The sequence below is a fragment of the Sesamum indicum genome, unplaced genomic scaffold (genome assembly GCF_000512975.1).
Source record: "Sesamum indicum cultivar Zhongzhi No. 13 unplaced genomic scaffold, S_indicum_v1.0 scaffold00324, whole genome shotgun sequence".
NCBI classification, from domain to species: domain Eukaryota; kingdom Viridiplantae; phylum Streptophyta; class Magnoliopsida; order Lamiales; family Pedaliaceae; genus Sesamum; species Sesamum indicum.
In genome coordinates, this window is record NW_011628217.1 from 13,170 (window position 1) to 23,198 (window position 10,029).

The following is a 10,029-nucleotide window of genomic DNA, read 5'->3' on the forward strand; positions in this document are numbered from 1 at the left end:
TCATCATGTTGGCCCACCCCCCACCACAAGCATTTACTAGATCTCAGATCCACCAAACCCTCCAAATCTCAACCCTCCATTCTTACCCCTTTTAACCTATTTATATCCCTCTCCTCACCTCTCTACCCTTGCCTTCTAGTTTGTGAACTCTACTCACCCGACGAGCTTGAGCTGCAAATCTAGATCTTTTACCCAAACATCCTTGATTTTTCCTATATTCGCCCAACCCATGGCGCTTCTCGTTGAGAAGACTACCTCCGGCCGCGAATACAAGGTCAAGGACATGTCCCAGGCGGATTTCGGCCGTCTCGAGATCGAGCTCGCTGAGGTCGAAATGCCGGGGCTGATGTCCTGCAGGACCGAGTTCGGGGCCTCCCAACCCTTCAAAGGCGCCAAGATCACTGGCAGCCTTCACATGACAATTCAAACCGCCGTCTTGATCGAAACTTTAACCGCCTTGGGCGCTGAAGTAAGATGGTGCTCTTGCAACATTTTCTCCACCCAGGACCAACAGTGCCGCCGTTTTCGCGTGGAAGGGTGAGACACTGCAGGAGTACTGGTGGTGCACTGAGCGGGCCCTCGACTGGGGTCCCGACGGTGGTCCCGATTTGATTGTGGACGATGGTGGTGATGCTACTTTGTTGATCCATGAGGGTGTGAAAGCTGAGGAGGAGTACGCCAAGTCCGGCAAGATGCCCGATCCCACTTCCACTGACAATGCTGAATTCCAGATTGTACTGACTATAATCAGAGATGGGTTGAAGGTTGATCCTAAGAAGTACACAAAGATGAAGGAAAGATTGGTTGGCGTTTCTGAGGAGACCACCACTGGTGTGAAGAGGTTGTACCAGATGCAGGCTAATGGCTCCCTGCTTTTCCCTGCAATTAATGTGAATGATTCTGTCACCAAGAGCAAGGTATAGTTACATTCTCGTTTGTTTGTTTGATAGATCCGATCTTTGCATGTGATATTTATGAGGGAGTATGTTGCTATAGGTAGAAAGTAGTTTTCTTTAATCTGATACTGCTTTATGTGTTATTGGATTTTGCTTTTTTTCTTTTATTGATTCATAGGATTTAACTTTGATTTTGCCAAATCTTGAAGCTTTAGATCTCATATCAATCTTGATTAGATCTTAGTTGGTGTTAGATGTTTACTTATATTTGATATAATTGGCACATTGCAATTGCTGCTGTGAATCTGTTCTGTAGTCTATTTCGGCTTTATTGTTGTATTCGTTGTGGTTGTTGTGATGTCGTTGCTAATTAATTATCTGATCAGATTATATACAAAGGAATTCAATATCAACCGAATATCATGGAATTGTTTGTAAAGTTTCAAGTTTCTCTGTTGTATTTCTCTTTTTTGATGCTGATAACCTTGTCATGTTGTGGTTTACCAGTTTGATAACTTGTATGGGTGCCGCCACTCTCTGCCCGATGGACTGATGAGGGCCACCGATGTGATGATTGCTGGAAAGGTCGGTGTTGTTTGCGGTTATGGTGATGTTGGGAAGGGTTGTGCTGCTGCCTTGAAACAAGCCGGTGCCCGTGTGATTGTGACTGAGATCGATCCCATCTGTGCCCTTCAAGCCCTCATGGAAGGCTACCAAGTCCTCACCCTCGAGGATGTCGTCTCCGAAGCTGATATCTTTGTCACCACCACTGGTAACAAGGACATTATCATGGTTGGCCACATGAGGAAGATGAAGAACAACGCCATCATCTGCAATATTGGTCACTTTGACAATGAAATCGATATGCAGGGTCTTGAGACCTACCCTGGTGTGAAGAGAATCACCATCAAGCCTCAAACCGACAGATGGGTGTTCCCAGACACAAAAACAGGCATCATTGTCTTGGCCGAGGGTCGTTTGATGAACTTGGGCTGTGCCACCGGCCACCCTAGTTTCGTCATGTCGTGCTCGTTCACCAACCAAGTTATTGCCCAACTTGAGCTCTGGAACGAGAGGAAGTCCGGCAAATACGAGAAGAAGGTCTATGTTTTGCCCAAGCACCTTGATGAGAAGGTTGCAGCCCTCCACCTGGGCAAACTTGGTGCAAGGCTCACCAAGCTCTCCAAGGACCAGGCCGACTACATTAGCGTCCCAATTGAGGGTCCTTACAAGCCTCCTCACTACAGGTACTAAGGGGAAAGCAACATAAAACTGGGAAAACAATTTAGTTTAACAGCACAAATGTTTCTTTTGAATCACCTAAAGTGTTGTTGAGGGGGTTCAGCAATTTGGGAGTTCATTGGATGATGACCAAGAATAAGTTGAAGAGGGGATTTGAGTAGTCATCACAGTGAATTTCATTTTTATTTCTCTGTCATATTTGAGAGTATATGAAGAAAGTGTACTTGCTGCGCAAATGTATTGCTTTCGGCTTCATTGTATTCTTTACAACTCCAAACTGTTGCAATATGATCACTTTCACATATATCTTACCATTTCATTCCAACAATTAAAAACAGCAGAACAAATAAAGGAAAACCAACCAAAAATCGCAAAAGTCGTATGTGATATGGAACTACGCCAAACACTCCTTTGTGATATTCTGTCAATTTTTAGTGAAGAGTGTGTTTCACGCGAGGATGTGAATCGTAGAATTGTTTGCAATTTCCCACCCACTTTTGGCATGCCAAAATGTCTAAATTCACCCTCATTTCTAATACAAATAACGTGAATGCATCTATAACGCCAACTACTCCAATTTGCTTTTAATCAAATAGAAATATATAAATATAAACTATAATATTTAAATTGATGTTATCATATTTTTAGAAAATAAAATATTTATTTTTATTATTTTTAAAAAATTGTAAATATTTATTCCAAATAGTAATTTTAAATAGCGTTTTGCATTTCTTTTAAAAAAAATATATAAATAATATTTATTTATTTATTTTTCTGTCGTTATTTTTTTTGCCTCTTTTTCTTTCTCACTTCTAAGTCGTGCCGATCACTGTCAAGTCCATGCGGCCAATAAAGCTTGGCCCAAGACCAAGATTACTAGCCCACGATTAATATTTTTTTATTTATATGATATTTATCATTATTAATCATAGTAGCGTTAGCGTGTAACGGAATGTTCCCAATAAACAAAGGAATGGGTGCTAATTTTGTACCAAAATTGCAGTTTTTTTTTTCTTCAGCGCTGATGTCATCACTTAGCTCAGCAGTGATGTCATCATCACAGTCAACTCCCACATCAGCAGCATAGTCAACGCCCACATCAGCAGCAGAGTCAGCGCCCACGTCAGCAATTGCATCAGCAGATTTCACCTACTTGCCGTGTGATGGAAACGCAGCACCTCCATGAATCACTGGCCTGATTTCTGTAGATCTGGTCGGAACAATAACAGACCCTGAATCAGCACCTCCGTTCATCTTTTCCGCCGCAGTCCGGCGTCCAAACTTCATTTGAGCCCATCGAGTCCATTTCAAATTTCATGGCCTCAAGCCACTTATCCGAATCGATGTCCAATATCGCTTTTCCGCACATCCTTGGATCAATATCCAATTGATTGGTCAGTCCTACGAATCCGTACCTATTATGCGATCGCAATTCCCTGGTCAACCTACGGAGGACTGGAGCACCATCAGTGGGGACTATAGGCTCAAATGATGTTCATTCGTTCTGCTGAGGTGTCTCACTTGTCTCCTCAAGTAGCACCTCATCGTGTCGGCTATCTGCAGGAAAACCCTTTTTCCAAGAACACTGCGTTCGTTGAGATAAAAACCGTTTGCTCAGATGGATCATAGAAGTAGTATCCCGTAGTTTCTTTCGGATATCCGACAAACCTGCATAGACTAGACCTCGAGTCTAGTTTCTCTCCCACTAGCCTCTTGACGTATGTGGGGCTACTCCACACTCTCAAGTACTTGTAAGACGCAGGCTTGCCATGCCATATCCCATATGGCGTTTGAAGCACCGTCTTAGATGGCGCCATGTTAGTTAATTTGGCATCCATCTCAAGAGCGTAACCCCAGAAGGAAGGGGGCAATTTCGTAAAACTCATCATGTATCGAACCATGTCCAACAGGGTTCAATTCCTCCTTTCATAATGTGAATAACAACTTTGTTATCACAAAAAAGTGGAATAGGCGTCCGAAGAGCAACATGAAGATCTTGTCGAAGATAGTTAATCCAAGTAAGTTCACACACTGTTGAAGCTAGGCTCCTCTATTCCACCTCGGCAGTGGATTTGGACACTGTAGCCTGCTTCTTTGTCTTCCATGAAATAGGTGAATTGCCCAAAAAGATGCTGTTGCACTAATCTCAACAGACCTTCGCATCCCTTCCGCACGTTAGCATATGCCTTGGATATTTCTAGGATGCAACATTGTGAATTTTGAATTTTAGGTGTATTTAGAGACAAAGTTCCTATGCCCCATGCATCCATAGTTGTGAGTTGATCATTCCAGTTGTTAATCACAGATGGAAAATATACATGCTGAGTATGAACTGCCAGTTTTTGCTTGTATGTGGGTATTGTGGACGATGAGCGTGATGGGTTTTGGTCAGGAGTAGTTGGAGGGTTCAGAAGGTAGAAGAGTTGGATTGATGGTATGTGGAGTATGGACTTCCTCCGCAGATGTAGAAGAAGGTCGACGGGGACAGAGAGATGTTGATTCGGTGAAAGACTTTCTACAGTTGGTTCTGTAATGGAGGAATGTTGCGAGAGAGAACTCATGGTTTTTTAACTTCTTTATTATCTCTTTCAGTAGCCATTATTCCCACTTTGTCATCTAATGCATTCATAGTATTGTCCACAAATTCTTATTTATGCAGTGGGGGGACTTCACCACCTATGAAAATGGATGATTCTTCTTCATCAACATACACTAAATATTTGTAAAAATAAAGGAGTTTTTTTAATTGAAAGGATGTGTTCATTTTGATGTATAAGGCTTTGTTCTACGATTTATCCAGAGTGTATTAGAGTTATATAGTATTGTTGGGCTATTATATTCTAGTAGGATAAATGAAAAATGAAATTATTAGACGGACGATAATGCTTTGAGGTGGTGAGTTTGAATTTCCTTAAGTAGAGCGAAATAACAACCCTTCAATCGAAAATTTTATTTAAATATTTATAGTGTAATTTGTACTATCTAAAGTAAATTTGCATGACTTTTGTGCATTTGTCGCAAACATTTGGATGTTATGTTCTCTTCTTTTTCAAAACTACCGTGATACAATCCTTAATGTTACTGTACTGATAGGATCAGTGCATGTACTGATTGTTCACGCATATGATAATTCCAAAATGACATAACAAAAATGACAGGAGTGTAATCCATATTATTTTAGACTTTTTCATGTTAAAAAGTTTGTGTTCACACCGTTTTCCTGAAAAGAGTAGAAGAACAAAAAGAAAAGCGTAGTCCACAGGATGTAACTTTGGAAGACGGACATGTTTGAAACTTTGAAAGCGTCCATGCCCAATAAATATGCGCATGAGGGTGGTGGGTCACTCTCACTCACCCCATTGCACTCAAATGCACATCACAATATGGTAGTAACAGAGGGACCCTCCGTTCTCCAAACTCTTTAATTACCCCTACCCGAAAAGATCCGACTCCCCACCATTTTTACACACACAACACACAACGACGTGTTATCTCACTTTCACGTTTCACCACTCTTACGGCTGAAGTTTCCACCCTAAATCCAACAAAATGCCTAAAACTCAGCTACAAGTACAACCCTTTTGCACCCTTTTCTTGATATTACTGTCTTTCTTGCAAATCCAGGTGGGAATCTGTAGTGGGATCTCAGTTTTGGAGGTAAATTCAGTGAAAGCTGGTGAATTGGCTGCAATGGTGAAAAGGGTTTGTGTAGGAAAAGTTGGTGATTGCTCAGAAGTGGCAGTAGAGGAGGAGATGATGGATTCTGAGAGCAATAGAAGGGTTCTATTCATGCAGAAAAGATATATAAGTTATGATACTTTGAGAAGGGATTTGGTGCCCTGTGATAGGCCTGGAGCTTCATATTACAATTGTAAGGGCCCTGGTGTGGCTAATACTTACAACAGAGGTTGTGAAATTATTACCAGGTGTGCAAGGGGAGATTAGTGGAGTTCAAGTTTGATTCTTGACACCTCTACAGTAAGAGAATGCAATGGATGGGTAAAATTTTCTCTTTTCTTTTTCTTTCCCCCATGTAACTTAAGGTCTGGTTAAGAAGTCTGATGGTTTGTGTTCAGTTTCTATGATGCAAGTATACTAGTATGGTATAAATGTTACTTTTGTTTAATTTCTAGATCTTTAACCTCGAGTGTGGGAAGCCTCTTTAAGAATTTTGTCTGCGGGTGCTCCCTCTTGGTGTACTAATTAAATTATATAGGTCGTTTCAATTTCAAATAATATATATATATGTTCTTCTGCAGTTTTCTTGGAAGGCCTTTGAGAGTGGTGTTGGTTGAAATTAAGTAATTGTTTGACTGAATTGCATAAATTTTAACTTCTTCTGCATCCATTTTGGTTTCTAAGTGATCATTCTTTGTAATCGTATTGAAATATGAAGAACAGCCATAGAGGTTAGGAGACTCTGTTTAGTGCTGGAGAGGGAGGATTTGGTTATTTGAATTGTTCTTCATGAGATAGACTAAACAGCACCTTTGCATATAGTTTTGTTTGGATGGATAATCATTTTCTTGAAATTTTACAATTGAAAGTTTAAGATATAAAAAGAAATTACGATAGAGACTCTATGCGAAGCTCGATTTGTGGAGTGGCATCCTGGTATAGTATCTTTTATGATACCTCATACCTGCTGTCAGATTTCTGTGGTTCTATATGTGTTCTGCTATTTGAAGAACTCGTTGATAGTCCGAATCTGGATATGATTCGGAATCCAGACAGGGTCCCAGTTTGATGGAGATTTGTCAATTAGAGAAACTATTTGTGTAAAGGGGTGATCATATATTTTGTTCACTTCTACTAGATAAACTCGCTTAGAGAAACTATTTGTTTAAAGGGGTGATCATATGTTTTGTTCGCTTCTACTATTTGAACTGTTTCATTATTTGCCACCAGTCTACCCCCACCTCCTAAGAGAGGGAAGAGAGGAAAGAATACGTTGCTTTTATTTCAGTTTCTACATTTTGCATCAACTCTTCAGTGTATCCTTTCCATTTTCATAAGACCTTTGTTTAGCTGATTTCCGTCATCACAAACATGTACTTCATCTTCCATTGACTGTATAATTTTAATGTCTATAATTGCGGTCCATACTTTTTCTCAATTTGCTTTGCCCTATTCAATTCTTAGACTACTTATCTTCTTCTGTCCATTTCTCCCCTACTCTGTGAAACCATATGTTGTTCTAGTGTTTAGGCGAGCTACTTGATTAGCCTAAAGGGTCCTTTCATTTTCCGTGAACTTTAGCTTACAGAAGCACAAGTGAAAACTGAAAAAAACAGAGGCAACCAGAATTTACTCTTTCCATATTTGATGTAATGTTGACTACGAAACTAGAAGTCTTATGAAGTATGAACAAAAGCTACTTCTTTGTGTGCTTATGGATATAGAGCGGAATGCAGATCATTTGTTGTATTGATGAAACGGTAGCTTTGCATTGTATATATGTATTTACGTGCTCTCAATTGCCTTGTACAACATAAAGTTTTGCTTTTCCGTGTTGGAAAAGAATAAGAATATTATGTTTGCATGCATTCTCTGTAGTGTTTCTGGCTTATTTCATACCATCCACTTGGGTAACATAGTTTCCATGTGGTAATATCACCATTTTGCTTTATGTTATCATCATGTAGACATCCTAAGGATCGAAAACCTACTCGGGGAGTTGCATGAAATCCCCCAATCATGCTTCATCTTTTGCTGTTTGTGATCATCAATTTCTAGCACGACTACCTGTCAAAACAAGACTTGATCACAAATCAGTGTAGCATTCTTTAATTCATCGCAAAGGCACATGACCCTTCTCATTGGAAACATGAAGCACCCTTTCAGAACCAATTGAAGTAGAACCTGACTGAACATTCTTGCTGCCTGATTCACAGTTTGCATTGATGAAACGGTAACCAGGCGACAACACTATGCAATTTGTGTGTAAAATTTGCATCTGTATGTGCATATTTGCATGGTTTGTGGATTGGGAGAGTGTTTCCTATCTTCAAGAAAACTTCTGATAGAGATACGGGTGTTCGACCTCAACATGTGCGACCTGATGTTCAACCTCAATATGACAAGGCTGGGAGGTCAAATTCTCAACATACTGGTGCAGGTTTATACTCATCTCATGCAAAAATGATCATAAGTCCTTGCATATTAATGAAAAACGTATCGATTTCATAACGGTCAATGTGCATTTTTGCTTCAGAACAGAGTAAATTTTATTTAACAACATCATATTCATTTTATATACTTAATCTTTAAAAAAATAAGAATTTATAAATATTTGGCAGTTCGATTTGTTGGCTGTTCTTTCAATTCTAAATTTCCATCAAACTATTAAGTGCAGTGTGGTTTCATTTTAATTTTTATGATAAATGGTTTACGGCACAAATCACGTCTAACGGTTTGGTTGAATTTAATTTGACAAGTTTAGGCTATTTTCAAGTTTTTATGATCATCCCTAGTGGTGTTGTGCTGATTAATTTAAGCAATTTAAAAAGAAAAATTGTAAAACAAAATTACTATTTCCAAACTTATTTCAAGAATAAGCTGATAAGTGATTATTTTAAATATTTACAAACACCTAATATTGTTGATCTGTAATATGATCAATAATACATTATTTTCTACCGGTATTGAGAATACCATACCCTCTAAGTTGTTGCATATACCTTGCACAACTTTCATCTTATGTTACTCCGAACTCCTAACATTAAAGGTAATTTACATTGACACTCTCTGAGATTAGATCTAATTACACAAACACACTCCTTTCAACATTCATAAAATTACAGATGCATCCTACTTCATATCTTCACTACTCCTTCTTTTTCAAACGTAAACTCAATAGTGATATTTTTGTTTTTTTTTTCCAAGGATAGTATAGTCTTTGTACTATTTAGACACATGTTGATGATTTGATTGCAAACAGTACAACAACGACAATTATTAATTAATCTTTAGTTTAATAATATACAATAAAAAAAATTAACCGATAATACATCTAATTATTACATCTTTAATCACATTTTAATTAATCCTATTTTAATCATATCACAAAAAGCAAAGGTGTCCTAACTGATAAACACGGTATAAATTCAAGTCTCAGTACAAACTGGAGGCCAACGACTTTACAATTTCGAAATGAACTTGGAATCCCCTATTTATTGAGTTTCATAATTAGGGAAAGTAGACCGTGTTATTACATTTTATATTGGGTTAAATGCAATTTATCTCTGTATTGATAAAAAAAATATAAAAAAGTTCTTGTGAAAAAACAAAGTGTAATTTACCCCATTTTTGAAAGAAGGTAAATTGTGTTATTTTTAAATTATAAGGGGGTAAATTGTATTTTTTTTATATAAGGGTAAATCGTATTTAATCCATTTTTTATTTGTCATTGGCAGCATTCTCAATGGCATTTGAGTAATTTCAACTCATGAAATATTCAATTTATTTTTGTTGATTTGCGCTCCTGAATAATGCTAATGTATGGGGTCAAGCTTGGTAATTAGTGCTGATGACGTGAATTCCACTCTTTGATTAATGTTGATGGTGTGAATTATGTTATCCTATCATCTTCTAAATATTAATTAGGTAGATTTGCAAAAGAGTTTTATATACCACATAGTATTTGATTTGTGTGACGCATATATTGATTCGTGTGATTTTAGCATGGATCCAACAAATGTGGACCTCGGTGGTGGATTTGGGCCGATCAAGCAAAAGAATTTAAAAAAAAAAAAACTGAAAAACAACACGTTTACACTCTGACGCTCAAATTAATCTCAAATTTAGAAATAAATAATCGTAAAAATAAATCGTAGTGAGAAATTGAGATATGATTAAGAAATTCGTAGAAAAATTATGATCAGAGTATAAT

General features: G+C 38.1%; 1 pseudogene across 1 annotated transcript; it reads left to right on the forward strand.

The window, feature by feature from the left end:
* The first annotated feature begins 120 nt into the window (after positions 1 to 120).
* LOC105180103 lies at positions 121 to 2,426 on the forward strand (annotated as a pseudogene). Its single transcript, XR_849478.2, has 2 exons — positions 121 to 917; positions 1,404 to 2,426. The product of XR_849478.2 is annotated as an adenosylhomocysteinase-like (transcript).
* Positions 2,427 to 10,029: the final 7,603 nt, after the last annotated feature.